The following is a 16,930-nucleotide window of genomic DNA, read 5'->3' as shown; positions in this document are numbered from 1 at the left end:
GGTTCGTCACTAATCAGCTCGTTCTAGTAAAGCTAATATGGTAATGAAATCACTTCTCTGTATATACATGGACCAGGGTACCAGGAGGGGAAGAACCAAATTTAATTTGTATTTGAGCTGCTGAACATACTAATGTGCTTGCTACAGTAGATCGAAAAGACAGATAACAAAGAAATTAGATGGTTTTAGAATATGTTTTGCTAGTGCAAAGGAGGATCGCAGTCCCTGACCCAATTCACATTCTTTGCAGAAGCAGGAAACTGCGGGTATGCAGTTTTCCAGTCTCTAATATACTATGTAGCCAGTGTGGCTACAGAATCATGTAACATAGCACAGTAATTAAGTGTACATGAGCTGCATGCGTCCATAATGAAAGGCCGGCTGTTTCTGTGTTCTTCACAAAAAGTCTCTGTATTTTGATTTCTCTTCAGTGTATAGGGGCAAAATTTGATCTTACGGGGTCAGAATTTAAAAGCAACTTGCTAGATGTTTGCATTAAAGAGAAAAAGTAATAGGTTTTTGTGCTTTTGCACTAGTGCAAGTATTAATCACATTATCGGTTTAATCCACCAGCTGACAGGTACCGTAGATACATTCTTACTGAAAAACAAAATTGGTCAAATGAAATATGCAGTGTGCAGGAAAGGGAATGAGACCTCAGTGACTTAGCCCTCATTTTCGTTGTACTGTAGGACCATGTGTAGTTAGTAGCTATTGAGTAAACTTGGCTCTTTGCCAGTTTCCAGTACGAGCTCAAGGGAGGGTCATTATTTGTCATGACCTGGGTACCTTGGTTTTAGTGCAGTTATCATTACTGCATTGTGCCCCCAGGCTGCCATCCTTCCTGAAAACTTCCTGAATGCTCATGAGTTGCCAGCCGCAGGTTCATTCGGCTCCAGCACTGTGGAACAGCTGTGTGGCTGGTGAGCGCCTGAGCCTCCAACAACAAGGAACACTTGAAGAGATGTGAGAAACATGTTTGATGTAAAAAAAGGACCAAGTCATTATTTATAAAAATACAATCCACAGCTTCAATTAACAGCTACGTTATCTACTGCTGTATTTAACAATAAGCAAAGAAAAAGGTTATTGTAAGAAAAATGCAAGTTGCTTTACACAAAGCGTGTGAACATTGTTTTTAATGATCTTTAATGATTAATGATCACTCTCTTGTGTTACCCTGTTTTAGATCTAGTTACCTCTACATTAAGCAGTTATTTGAGAAACAAATTCCTGCGTGTAACTCATGTTGGGATTTTACTAAGAAATAAACACTAATAAAATACAACACTAGTAAGAAAACGGCTGAGAAAGAAATAAAATGTTCTTGATTACTGTATTTTATATTAGTCACTGTTTGTCAAAATGTATTATATTGCAGTCCTGTTTATATTTCTGTGCTGGCCTGTTGTTTTTTTTTTATGTATCATACACAACCAAATAGTATAGAATGATTCTATTCTTTGTAGATGAGGAGGGTGTGAGAGTGGTACAAGATAAGTGGAAAGTGCAGATCTGCACAGGGGAACAGATACAGTATGAGTAAGGATTTGCCAACTGTGCAGTATCATGATAATACATGTGCTTGCAGTAGACTGAACACATCTGTTTAGGACACATGTAATATTTGTATTCTATACCGGTGTCTATTATTAGCTTTGTCTTCCTGTCGAAATAAACTTATAGAGAGACCAGGAACAGATTGCAATTTTAATTCTCTTCTTTTTCAGTCCAAAACAACATTTTAAAAATTGTACCAGTCTTGCATAGATTGTAAATCACAGAATGACAAGTCAGGTTTGGGTAATTTTGTTAACTGACCCAAGGCCCACCCTGAGACTGAATAGATGTCTTAATCATGTTACTGTGTCTTGTAACAAGAAAAACAGCCAGGATATCCTGGACTGGAGAGGGACTTTGCAAAGCTTGTGGAGTGAAAAAGCAGACCCCACTCACCCCATACTTGTTTCCTGTATATCTAAGGGGGTAGGCTTCTCAGCTATGCAAATCGATCTCAAAATTGAGGCTGCCCTTTGACTGTCCCTGTAATTACATGGCTGTCTCTGTATTTTAGTTGGCTGCCAGAGCTGTTAACCCCTGGAAGCATGAGGCAGTGGTGGCGTGACCAGCACGGGGGTACAGACATGACTATCTCAATACTTTCTTGTTCAGAGCTGCCTGCAGTTACCAGCCCCCGTCCCGTCTTAAAGAGAGTTAGATATGACCCCTGGCTGTGATAAAGGGGGGGGGGGGGGGGCTGGAGGCATTGAGTATCTGTAAAAAAAAAAAATCTCTAAAAAGTTTCAGATCCAAATAATAAAGTTCAGTGACAGTGAAAATGCTGAGCACCGTTGTAGGGGTTAGTGGTGCATTTTTCTCTGTCTATTTGATGTAATCAGCATCTGTACTTAGAAAGAATTTGCTTTTGTTTAGTTTCAAGGGCCGCTGTCCTTCTATTCGGCTCAGTCAGCTTATACCTTTGCCCCCAGGCACCCCGCTCCTTTCTTCAACAACTGCACAGGTCCTTGTTTATGAAGCCTGAGCTTTTTTTTCCTGCACAAATCAAGCACCACTACTGCCAAGCGCAATCTTTACCGTTTGCTGATGATATCTCCACATAAAGCAGTTGCATCTACATACTGCTTTAGAGCTTTGAATGCTACTTTGTTTGAAACAATATAAATTAAAGTAGCAACTCCACTGTACACAATGTATTTGTTATTATTTAGAAGTTGTTTTTGCCCACCCCCCCAAAAAGCCAAAGGGTTTTGTGGGATTGGAAGGTCTTCTTATCTGCCTCTTGTGATTGATGATGTTGGTGTATTCAATGAGCTGTGAAGATGTATGCAGAAATATTCTAATATCGACTTTCTCTGGAAGGGAAACATGTGGGCAGCATCTAGATTTGTTTCCCACATTGTTCTTTAAACCTGTTCTCCCTTGGGTTGGACTTCCCTGTTTAACCCCAGTTTTAAAGGATGTGAAGGAATTGCTGCTAAGTATTGTATTCAGGGATTAAAGGCTTATTATTTTCCACATGAAACAAAGATCTGTATTTAAATGCAATTTACATAATTATTATTTTTTTGATTACCTTTGATTGCTTAGGAAACAGTTTTTTTCTTTATTTGTACAGTGAAACGCTTTATTTTCAGTACAACTTTGTATGTGTTACTAAAACAAACCCATTCTTTCTTAAAGTAGAATGTATCACGTTTTTTCTTTTTTTAATTCACATTGGTATGTTTGGACATCAAATAAACCTAGTGATTTGTTTTCAAAGTAAAACACCATTTGAGCTCTGTCTTTATAAGGTAAAACTCTCAATAGGTTAAACAATGTTTTGTTTGTTTTTTTAACCCGAATGCCTGATAAAGTTCAAGTTAAATCTTTGTGTATATGTTTAAATTAAATGGGTGTTGCTTGACACAGAACTTTAGCGGATTTTTTAATCCTGTTTAAACAACCCATGTGGCCGAATCTAAGCAAAAGGCCTGCGTTCTGTATAGGAAGAGCACATGCTTTTTAACACATGTATTGAAAACAGCAAAGAAATAGGCTACAGTGTAGACTTCCTGCTACTGTGTGTCTCAATATGAATGTTTGGATTTATGGCTGCAGGCATGTCTGAGTAACAAGCTGCTACAGGGTTTTCAATCAAAGCCACAGTGCTTGCAGGATAGCCTTCCTCTGTTCAAAAAGTTTGATTGAAGTTCAGTTATGTAATCAGATGTTAGTGTCTGGAGTAGCAATCTCAGTATCAAAGGGTTAAATAAAGATCAATGGGGATCATGCAACCCTGCAGTGTATACAGGTTGTTGAACTTTGTTGCTCCACTTTTTCATCCCTTTAAAGCTACTCTGATATGTTACCAGGTACCATTCAGGACTTGATTAACTCCGGGAGATCAAACAGGGACTAAGATCACAGGGGGCTCCTCTTAGCTTAGTGCTGGTCCTTGGGATGCATGCTGATTATATGCACTGTGAGCTTTTCTATTGAGGTGCCGTTCCTCGGCATACTTTATCTTATGTTTTTATAGTTTTGCTATTGAAAAACATACAGAAATGTAAAATGACAATGTTGGCAGTCATCATTACAGAACCATATATATAATGTCTCTTAATTTGTATTCAAGGGTTGAGCAGCACTGTTGCACAGCAGCAGAGGCCAGGCCTGTAGCATACGTGCACACTGGCAAATTTACATCGATCTTTCTTCTGGAACAAACAAAAAAGCATCACTCACAGTGTGGTGAAGCCAGCTGTTGTTGGGCCAGCCTATCCTATTCCTGAGGTACTTTAAGCTAAATTGAACTTTTCTTATTGAAGAACCTCTAACATTCATTGTTTCTTAAGAAACATAATAACTGTTCAATCGCTACCTCATAAATCTTATACATAACACACTAAAATAAATTGTAGTAAACCACCCCAGACCAACCCAGGGGGTATTGTTTGACATGTCTGGTTACTTATACTTCCCCTGTAATGAGGCAGTATTTTAACACCATACATATTTTACCGGATTAAAAATGAAAATTGTGTTTTCATACTAGTTCTGTATTGATACAGGATGTGACAGAGACACAACCTAAATCTAGGTTAACAGGAGTTAAGGAGTGATCACACTAGACGGTAGTTTGACAGTGGATTGTACATGTAGTATAAACTACTGAATAAGGGAGGGTTTTTCAGCATTTCAGTTTTTCTGTGTGTAATTCAGGCAATGGAATAAAGAGGGGCCACTGCACTATACATTTCTGAATATATTCCTTGACCTGAAAAAGCAGTAAAAACAATCAAGTTGGTTATGCTTAAAAACAAAACTGCAACAAGCTTACTATAAAAAAAATTAAAAATATATATATATATATTTTTTTATATCCGGAGGCCTTGTAAAACATTTTCATTCAAGTCTGTTGTAACAACATTATATATATATATATATATATATATATATATATATATATATATATATATATATATATATATATATATATATATAGTATAAAACACAATTTTGCCTAAACACAAAATTCTATCTTGATATTGATACTTTTTTATGTTTTGTTATGCTTGTATTCCCAGTCTCCATTGTAAAGTCATATTTGCTGATTAAACACCCCATAAATAGTGTTATATGTAGCAGAACTGAAATAATTCTATAAAGCTGTCACTGGGTTACACATTTTTGGAAGACTAACAATATGTGTAAGTGGTTATCAGCAAGAAAAGTTCAGTTGAAGAGGGCACTGTGAGAAAAGTTCCAGCAGCCTCGGGGTTGCCTGATGGTTCAGGAAGGGTTGACCTCGGAAACACAGAGGGCAAGCTGCCATGAAGCAGGAGCCACCATTGCAGAAAATGACCCCATTGTCACGCTCGGCTCTTTCTCATCTTCATGGTCAATCTTTTTTTTCTTCAAGCACATAATAAAGCCAGACTATGTGACGACAGGAATTGTACCCGACTGGGGAGACTGCATAGAAATTAAAGATGAAGATCAGATTCAAGGGCTTCGGCAGGCATGACAGTTGGCTCGGAGTATCCTGCTTCTGGGTGGGAAGAGCTTAAAGGTGCTTTTCTAAACTAGTTTAATTAACTAACGAGTTTAATTAGTTCAGACTCAAACTTCTAGGCAAATACATATAATTTTAATTAATTAAAATAATATATATAATTTTTGGTAGGGTTCAAACTATATTTAGCATTATTATTATTTCCCCCCTCCAGGTTGATATGACAACTGAAGAAATTGTTCAACTGAAGACTTTATTGTTCATGAAGAAACAATCAGACAGAATGCCTATCCCTCTCCTCTGGGTTATGGAGGCTTTCCAAAATCCGTCTGTACCTCTGTGAACAATGTGATATGTCACAGTATACCTGACAGGTATTCACTTCTCTTTAATACATGCAGTTCAAGCTTTGCTGGGAAGCCCCCTGATCATTGCAGACTCAAAAGCATTATTCATGACAGGCAAGGTAGTTTTGAGAAAGTTTGTGGTTATAGCAGAATATAATACATTTAAAGCACCATCTGTAAACAAAATCACTACATCATTGCTGGGGTGCTCTGCTATTGCTAAATGAATTTTATTATTGTTTTCAAAGAGAGCTAACCTTTTTGTATTTTTTATATTCCGAGCAAAAGCTTATTTTTATGTGACTTAATTGAGTTTATCTTTTAGATCATAGCTAAGAAACTGCATGCTTTTACTGGGCTGCCAAAGAGACACAACCATGCCAGAGAAAATGGGAGTCTCAGCAAAGTTTATATTTTATGCACCACTGCCGCCCCTAATCTTTGATTTAATTACAGTGGGTCTCTTGAGCAGTCTGATCCGATAAAATACAGTTACCCCATTGGTCAATTTATCAAAATGATCTCGAATTGCTTTTTAATTTTAAGTTGCTGGCTGTGTTTATTGTTCCATTTCTTTCCTTAGGAACTCCCTCTCATTATATTATTATTATTATTATTATTATTTTGCTTTCTTTTAGTCGCCCTCTCCAAGATGGAGATATCATCAACATCGATGTCACTGTGAGTATTCTGTACATAATAAGACTTTGATCAGAAGTTGAATTGCCAGTAGCGACAGGAAAAACAGTAGATTGGAAATGTGGAATGCGCAGATGGGGTGTGCTGTTTACTGGAGAGCCAAGGGCCAAGCAGCTGGTTACATTTGTTCTTCTTTCTTGCTTCTAATTCTGCATTCATTCCAGTCGACCCCATGTCTGCCTTGAATTTGGGGCTGGAATCACATGCACTGAGATCAATGCGGTCCTGAGTGAAATGTCAGTCCTATCCCTGCTATGTGTCATGCTTTGGAGAAGGTGTAATTGTTATTGATCCACTGTGTAGTTAATGCAGAGCACCACAGTGTCGGGCAGCAGCTGTAGATAGATATGTATGAGATGAGCTAACATGAAAAAACCTGGCATTTTTCCTTCAGTCTGCAGAGATTGATCTTCCTCTTCCTGCTGGTTCTGAGTGGGGTCTGTCATTATCTTACTCTGTCATTAGAGCCTTGGCCTGCATGTGTCACTCTATTTAGACAGCAACACTTTTCCCTAGTAGTGTTCCCTACATTTATTAAAAACCTGTGATGGCTGTGCTGTTTTCTTAACCCTTTGCTAGTGCCAGGCGGTTCTTGTTTTACAAAGGCATAAAGTCTGAAGGAAGGACATTCAACAGAGATCAGTCGAGTGTAATGGAAATGGTATTGGGACCGAGAGTTATTTTTTTTCTTCTGATGGTATCCTAGATCATTGAGCAGCTCAGGTATCTCAGCTGAGTCCCTTGTCCACATGACAAAAACATTTACACAGTTTGGTACAATGCATTCAGTGCTCAAAAGAGACACTGGATTGAGTACTTAAGAAGAATGAACTGTCCTCAGCTGACAAGGGTGGTCCTTGCATGTCACAGATGAAGTGATAGGATGAGGGGAAGCCCACTAATAAGCATTTACCTGCCTCACAGGACATCACTTTAGAAGGCGGACGATTTGTGTTCTCTTACATGAACTGAAGTCAAATCTGAAATGGAGCTTATAAATAATCTAACCTTCCAATCCTACGTTTAATCACTTTTATAAATGTGGACAACATTTTTGTTATTTAGATTTTAGTTTACTTAAAATCACAATTTTTAGGTGCTTTAAACCATAGCAATGGTTCGTTCCAGAAACAATAGTGCTGATGATAAATACATCTAATCGTAATGCAGGCTCATGTCATTAATATGCAGAGTGCAGCTCGATTCTAGAATCTGTTGTAAATATCAACATTAATTGCATAATCAATTTACATTTGACGCAGTGGCTTAATAGAGCACGTTTGACCTTTTATTGCCAGTTTTTCTTGTCTGCTTGATGCTTGTCAATTGTGGACATCTGGATCTGTTTACTATTCTAGCAAAATAATATCAACCACAATCCTTGTCTAGTAGAGAAACATTTAGTTTTTTTGCCTTTATCTGAATTTTCTTATAAATTTCACTTGTGCCAACTAAATGGAAAAACAGGGTTATGAATATAAAGTAGCTTTTTAATTTCCACTAGGAATTCCACTTCCACTTTCCGCAGTGTAAAGATCAGAGGAGATTACATTCTTTAAAGTCATCATAACCCATTTGGGTCAGAACATTGACTTCATAGGAGCTACACTGCCAGTTATGCCCCTACAGGACAGATAAAAAATTATATTCTAGTTATTGTTTCTTCTCTCATTGTAACATATTACCGTTTTGTTCTTTGTCATACTAATGCTGAAGAACAAAAGTCAAAGAACATTATTTAAATCATTTTTTCCTGTGGGAATTGGTCAAATAAGGTTGAAATTGAATTTCAGCTTCTCATGCCACTTGCAATCTTTGTCGTTTTTATGTAAATCAGACTGGCTGCACACAGACTGACTTCAAAGGGCACATTTCCCAGGTCCTTTTTGCCACTATAGTCTTTAGAGACAAGGTAAGATCCTAGGCCATTTACACATTGGCATTGGTAGAATGGCATTGGGTAACATTTTAGATGTAATACTTCTTCTGTATACAATAGATTATAACTAGTAGATCGGTAAGTTCTTTTTTGGAGAAAGAGGGTTATTTCTTGAATAAAAACAGTGATATAATAAATAATTGAAAGACAGTGAGGCAGAAGTGTAACCTTTTAAATGTAGAACAGCATTTTAGTACTTTAGCTTAGATCACATACAATACAATTAATCCCTGGTGTGTTTAAAAAAAAAAGGGATAAAATAATTACTGTTCATTCCGACAAGAAGTCTTAATAGAGTTGTTTGGATGAAACATATATAAAAATATAAAGCGATTCAAATTTGTAGATCATGCTCACAATTGTATTTACAAAAACCAAGATGAAGAATTTAAAACGGATTCAGTTTTATTTGTGGAAATTTTCTATAGGGGTCAAAATTAGACAACTTTACACATTTTCTTCCCCTTGTCATGTTATCAAAACTTAGTGGCTATGACTATAGTTACTCATAGCCATGGCTTATCTTACTTCAGCAATTCATTACTCTGTATTGTTTCTTTCAGTATCAAAAATGTACTCGCTCTGGGATCAAATTTCAATTGTGGCTCTGCTATCCTGCTAGTGGTTAGTATCTAACGAGAAACACTAAGATGTTTGTGTGCAGTTATTGAATGCAAATATTGCAACAAAGTCCAAACAAACATCAGTCATCTTTATTACAATCGCTGCTTGTTTTGTTATTTAGCACTTTTTATAACCACAGCTCAATGTATGTGTGAGACATTCTCATTGTATATGTTTTGGTGGCACTTTATTTGAAATAATGTTTTACATCATTTTTATATGTTTACATGTCTTGCATGACAACCATATTGAAAGAATATGAAATTGTGATTTATCTCACAACTAAGCCAAGGTCAAAAGCTGCCCAGGAGTTCTTCTTCATTTCTGTATGTTTTAAATGGACTGTGTCCATTTCATAACAGCAACTGTTCTAAAATTTTGCTTTATTTGAATGGTTACCATGGTGACCCCTCTGAAACATTCTTGGTTGGCAATGTGGACTAGGGTGGTTGGAACTTGATGGAGGTTGCCAGGAGATGCTGGAATGAAGCAATCATAGCCTGTGAGCTGGAAGCTCCGCTCTCTGTTATTGGAAAGACAGTGAGGCAAGTGAGGGACTGACAGGCACTAAAGGGACTGGTAAATGGGACAGAAGTTATTGGTGGTTAAGGAGAAAGCTGATGACAAGTTTTGTGACAGAGAGTCATCTTTTTAGCTTGATATGAGTATTTGAACCACCAGGCTATAATGTCATTCCCTTGCACAGAAAAGATTTCTGAAAGATTGCTATACTAAGGGTCAGCAAACATATTTGCAGAAATAGCATGATATGTCTAAATAAATATCACAGGCAATGTTTGTTATTTGCAATGTAAGCTATTTAACGCATTCATCATTACATTTAGATAACAGAAACACCATATTCAATTAGGACACCATAATGAGTAGTTTATTACCAAGATAAAACATTTAGTGTCCTATTAATAGATAACAAAACTGTTTTCAAATGTAGCAACTTGGCCCTTATAAAATAAGTACATACAATAAATGTAGTGATCATACAGGACTTGATTATATAGTTTTTCCCTGACTTGATAGATTGATCTCCTCAGAGCACAGATATTTTTTTCAAAATAATTTTGATTATGTATATATATATATATATATATATATATATATATATATATATATATATATATATATATATATATATAATTATTTTTTTCCGTAGGCATAGATTAGTAGTGCAATTAGTTTTCAATTTAAGAAAATGATTTTTTACCAGAAAACACAGACACTCAATACTGTAAATGCAGACTTCCAAGGTATTCAATTGAAACAGAATGTTAATAACCCTTTATGACCATGTGTGGGGTGCAATTATTGAAGCATATTGGATTTTTTTTCCTTCAGTGATTCAAATTATAGGCTAACTGCTCCTAGAGAAGGGAATCTTGTCTTTCTGTTCTTTTATAGGAAGTGTTGAATCCGACCCCTACTGTGAAACAAAAATGTAATGCATATCTCACTGTCTTCACTGTCCATGAATATAATAGAATTGAAATTTGAATGCCGTTTTGGTTTTGCAAATGGAGCGAGTTGATAGACAAAGGCCCCTCATATTTTCGAACACTCAGAGTTTAATGCATTTGCTGGTGGTGTTCATGTATTCCATCTAACAAAATGTGTTCTGCACTAAAGAAAGGGGGAAAGCACTACATTCTTATTCAAGCATTCTATCAAGCTCTGCATTCATGACTGTGTCTAAAGGGCATGTCAGCCTTTTGATTCTCTCAGAGAGGTAATTATCCTTTTCCTGTCACGGAACAACAAATGATAGCTAACTATGGAGGCACATTTGCAGGAGTTGCATTTATCAATACAAGAAGAATAAAAAAAATTTCATTTCACAACACAGCTGCATATCAGCTTTTATCACATTTTCCCCTCTCTGTGTGTGTGTCTGTTATATATATCTATATATATATAATATATATATATATATATATTATATATATATATATATATATATATAATATTATATTTTTCATGTGCGTGTGTTTTTTCAGACTCATCTCTTTTTTTTTTTGTTTAACTCTGCACTCTTTGTTGTTGAAGTAATTTTCCTTTCTAGGTCTATTTTTTTTTTTCTTTCAGCAAGGGCCATGAATGGGGTAAATTATCACAATTACTCATATAATTGAGCCTTCTTTGTAGCAAGTGCAACTCCAGTAGCCTTTCTCCATCATGAAAATGGTTTCATTATAGGGTTTTTCATATTTCCTCACGCTATCCGCTACAGAGAGCCTGGCGCGTGGATGAGATGCAGACGGAACAGTGAGGATCAGTAAGGTCACAGTAGGAATAATTAGCTCTGCTATGGAAAGAGCATCTAGGCCTTTTTTCCCTGCAACATAAATGTACTGTCCGTGGCTTTTAGTCACAAAGAACTTGCTAACAAATGGAGCTTCCGCCTACTAGAAAAAAAAAAAAAAAAAAAGATTTGTATCAACATTACAATTTTCCATTATTAAGACTAATAACACAGTGGCCTGTGTGCATCAAGGGGGGAACACACAAAAGAAAGAAAAAAAATCACATTTAGATGCTGGCTGGGTGCTGACCTCCCTTTCCCTGTTGTTCCCTGCGACTTTAGAAAAAAAAAAGAAAAAAAGTGCCTCACGACACATCTGGCTGCAGCAGAACTTCAGTTAGTACCCCTGCTACAGCAAACCTTTTAATTGGTTAATCTGCAGGTTTACTATTCAAAGGGGAATGCATTTCATTGCACATTTGTACCGTTTATAAAGTCTTTGTTAAAAGGCACAGGGCTACATTAATCGCCTGGTTTAGATTGCTTTGCCCATCGTGATTCATTTTCTAGCAGTGGGCGTCACCTCTGTTAAATTGGTTGACAAAATCTAAAACTTGGTTTGACCTTTTGCACATTTATTAATGAATTCATTTATTTGCTTATTGTTCATGTAACTTGGTTTTTGGAACTGTATAATGCAAAGCCACAGTTGTTTTGTTTTATATGCATTTATGAGTAGATGCATTAGGTGCTTCCAATGTATTGACAGCCTCTTTTCTTCTACATCCAATGTAAAGGTAATTGGTTGTTTCTAGACCAATTTCTGGCAGGTGTTCTGGTTTCCAGTGTGTTCTGACACCTGCTGGTTTTGTAACAGGTAAAAAATCTATTGGTTTTTACTCCAGTTTTTTTCTGCAGGCTCACTTTGAATTGTGATTAGCCACGGTGCAATACCTGCTGGGCCAGTGCTTTGAGGAATCCATCCCTACCTTCACTGTGTAAATGCTCCAACCTGTCACTGTGCTATTCAAATTGGGCAAGAAACTTTTCATTCAAAATAATTAACCTTAATGACCTTTTTTATTGACATCAAGTTACAATGAATTTAGACATACAAGATGCAGCAAATTACTTTAAAATAACAGATTTTTTTTTTTTCAATACATTTGGAATCCCCAATTGTTTTTTTAACCCATTTTCTCCCCAATTTGAAATGCCCAATTTTAAGCCTGGTTCACCGCTGCAACCCCCGCACTGACTCAGGAGGGACGAAGACGAGCACACGTGTCCTCCGAAACGTGTGCCGTCAGGTGGCCACTTCTTTTCACTCTCCAGGTCCAGCATGCAGCTACCTTCAGAGCTACAGTGTCGGAAGACCACGCAGCTCTAGGCTGCTTGCAGGCAGGCCCGCAGGCACCCGGCTGTCTACAGGGGTCATTGGTGCACGGTGAGCCGAGGACGCCCTGGCCGACCTAAGCCCTCCCCACCCCGGGCGGCACTTGGCCAATTATACGCCACCCCCTGGGAACTCCCATCTACGTCCGGCAGTGGAATAGCCTGGACCCGAACTGGCAACCTCCAGGCTATAGGGCGTCACTTGGGAGTCCTCTAGAACATTTTCTTTTGTGATCAACATTAAATTAAACCCAATGAAGAATCATCCAACAGAAAGATCAATAATGATGGAAGCCAGCAGTATACATAATCATAATATACTGTACAGTTAAGTAGAATTATTCAGTATGATCAAATCATGAATGTTGCTTTATTAAATATGTTATTTTGTACTCCTGGCTTTTTAAATGGTTATTTGGAGTCTTAGAATAACAATTCTTAAATGATGTGACCTGTTAACCCCTCAAACAAATCCAAGTCCACCTTTAAAAAGAGTTTGCAATATCTGCATTAAACATCCTGATAAAACAATAAATAGTTGAATTGAAAGCACTCAATAATACACAACATTTTAAAACCCAAAAGGTTGGTTTCACTGACATCGATAAAGTAGTCCAAGATCAGTGTCTGAAACGCTACCATAGTTGTTACCGTGTGATCAAAATATTGACACATGGTTAAACATGCCCATACTGCACATACACTAGACGCTCTTAATCTATACTGAGCTTTCTGCTTCTCTAGACACTCTACATCTCTACTGTGCTTTCTGCTTTGATCATTATGTAAGAGGCCTTATAAACCCATTGGTGCATTGTGGCATTCAGATACAGAGGCTTTTGATTAAGTTACTGATGATATATATGTGTGTGTGTGTGTGTGTGTGTGTGTGTATTTTTAAAATGTATGTATTTTTTCACTGCAGCCAGATAGCATTGGCCAACGGACTACAAGTTTGCCTGTACTTCATTGGTCATGGGATTGGATCCTACTTTCATGGTCATCCTGAAATATGGCATGACGGTAAGCTGAACCTAAATGTGAACAAGATACATAATAGCCATAAAGTTTTCTTATCATATTCTCAACAAGACGACAAAAAAAAAAAAAAAAAACATGTTGAAACCATGCCTATTCTTTTTTAAATGTAGATCATAGACCGTGACTTTAAATTTACTAACCACTGCCATAAGATACATACTCTAGGTAATCCAATCTGTTCTGTCAGTGATTGTTTCACCAGCTGGCCAACTCATTAGACTGCTTCTTGTACTGTTATTCACAATGTCTTTTAAATGTCTGTTTTTGAATTTTTATAATTACTTCTGACTGTTCTTCCTTCTTGCATGTACAGTGCAATGGGTCGATCCATATGATAAGTTATTTTACTTAAAGATGAAAAGTCTGATATTAAATTTGTTCTCTTTCATTTTTGAAGAATCTTTAAAAAATATTAAGGTAGCAGATTACAGAAATTCAATCTATTTTACTAAAACAGTAAAAAAATTAAAATAAAAACATTGTTAGATATGCTGTTCTCTCATGACTAGTCCTACTTCTTCTGACTGCTCAGAATTTAATAAGCCCCCCCCCCCAAAAAAAAAAGATGGTCCATCTGATTTGTCTGTGTTTTCATCCAGACAGAATATCAAAGGGCTTCAACTCATCCCAATCCATAACTCGTTTCCCATAGACGTTCCAGGTCAAAATCAAACCCAGTGCTCAGTCTAATAAAACATGGTTGAAAAATTGCTACTCGGTTTTCCCCTTAAGTGTTTCTTGAGTTAAATATACAAAGCAAGTTAACACCTATAAGTCAGTACCTTAAGAGAACATTTATCCTAAAGTGTTACACTTAAACTTAAAACTTAAATGTTTTATACAACTGGCCACATGTCCTATAGATGAAAATCAAATGCTCTGAGCGCTTCAACTACACACTCCCATTCCTTAGTGGAAAACACTAGGGATGCTGTATCATTAGTTAAATGGCAAGCAGGCATTTGATATTGAGGGTTGTGGGAAGTCAATGAGAAGAACAGTTGTTCAAAAGCTAAATCACTGTGATGACTGGTACCCTTGTTGTCAGCCAGTCATAAATAGGTATTACTTGGACTATAAACTACTATGTTGAAAGGTGAGGGACTTTGGTCACCAATGTGCTTAGTTAGACCTGCATTAACAAATGATAAATCTTGACACAGTATTTCTGTTATTATGTTCTCTGCTTGAAACTCTGGTCAGCCACTTAAAGGAATATTGAGTTCTAATACTTTCACATTTGTCGACTTGGTATGTATATGCAGAATTCACTCATGTAAAATTTAAATGTTATTCCCCTTCCCATTACCCCCCCCCCCCCCCCCCAATAGCCAATAACCATGACATTTTGATGGAAAAGGGCATGGCTTTCACAATTGGTTAGTCATTTTGTTGCTGTCACTTTTCCCTTTTAATGCTTCGGATATGTATGTTTCTTAAATAATTATACAATGTACTTGTATTTACTACTGACTGCAATAAAATGTACAAAAAAACATCCCTGAATAACAAACGTGAGCCAACGCTGTGCATTATAAATTGAATCTCGTCATTCAGATGTTAAATAGAGGTCCTGTCTACTCTGTGGATATTAAAGAGCCAATTGACGACTTTTCCTAGAAGACCAGGGATGTTAACCCGAACGTTGTGAATACATTCCAATTGGGGTATACAGTTTTGCCCTCGAAAATTCCTCTCTGAATAAACCTCAAAAACAAAACCCACAAAAACCTGGAAACGGGTAAGACATCCATGGAAAAAAGATATTGTGTATCAGTGGATCTCTCTACCCTTCCTAAATGTATTCTAAACATAATAATACTACTACTAATAATCAGTGTGTGTGTGTAATATGGTAATATATATATATATATATATATATATATATATATATATATATATATATATATATATATATATATATTCGCCTTATAGCCTGGAATTAAAATGCATTAAGTTTTTTTTTTTTTTTTTTTTTTTATTTACACATCCTATCCCGCCACTTCCAAGTGAAAAAATGTTTCTAGAAATGTGTAGAAAAATAAATAAAATTAGAAACTGAAATAGCTTGGATGGATAAGCGTCCACCCCCCTTATAGCAATCGTAAATTAGCTCAGATGTAACCAATCGCCTTCAAAATCACACACCAAGTTAAGTGGCCTCCACCTGTGTTAAATTGTAGTGATTCACATAATTTCAGGATGAATTCAGCAGTTTCTGTAGGTTCCCTCTCATGGGTAGTGCATTTCAAAGCAAAGACTCAACCATGAGCACCAAAGCACTTTCAAAAGAACTCCTGGACAAAGTTGTTGAAAGACACAGATCAGGGGATGGGTATAAAAAAATATCAAAGGCCTTGAATATCCCTTGGAGCATGGTCAAGACGATTATTAAGAAGTCGAAGGTGTATGGCACCACCAAGACCCTGCCTAGATCAGGTCGTCCCTCCAAACTGGATGACAGAGCAAGAAGGAGACTGATCAAAGAGGCTACCAAGAGGCCAATGGCAACTTTACAAGAGCTACAGGCTTTTATGGCCAAGACTGGTAAAAGTGTGCATGTGAAATTAATATCCCAAGCACTCCACAAATCTGGCCTGTATCCTAAGGTGGCAAGAAAGAAGCCTTTACTCAAGAAAGCCCACCTTGAATCCTATTTGAAGTATGCAAAACACTCAGGAGATTCTGTAGCCATGTGCCAAAAAGTTTTGTGGTCTGATGAAACTATAAAATGAAACATTTTGGCCTAAATGCAAAGCTTTATGTTTGGAGTAAACCCAACACAGTGTATCACCCAAAGAACACCATCCCTACTGTGAAGCATGGTGGTGGCAGCATCATGTTATGGAGATGTTCTCATCGGCAGGGACTGGGGCACGTGTCAGGATAGAAGGGAAAATGAATGGAGCAAAGTACAGAGAAGTCCTTGAGGAAAACCTGCTGCCCTTTGCAAGAAAGCTAAAACTAGGATGGAAGTTCACCTTTCAGCATGACAACAACCCAAAGCACACAGCCAAAGCTACACTGGAGTGGCTAAGGAACAAAAAGGTAAATGTCCTTGAGTGGCCCAGTCAGAGCCCCGACCTATATCCAATCGAAAATTTGTGGCATGA

The 16,930-nt window shown here is 37.1% G+C and overlaps 1 pseudogene; it reads left to right on the top strand.

The window, feature by feature from the left end:
• Positions 1-865: 865 nt before the first annotated feature.
• LOC121321947 overlaps positions 866-16,930 on the top strand; it is an 18,770-nt pseudogene continuing 2,705 nt past the window's right edge.

Source organism: Polyodon spathula, chromosome 10 (genome assembly GCF_017654505.1).
Source record: "Polyodon spathula isolate WHYD16114869_AA chromosome 10, ASM1765450v1, whole genome shotgun sequence".
Classification (NCBI taxonomy): Eukaryota; Metazoa; Chordata; class Actinopteri; order Acipenseriformes; family Polyodontidae; genus Polyodon; species Polyodon spathula.
This window is presented reverse-complemented; position numbering and strand designations above follow the sequence as displayed.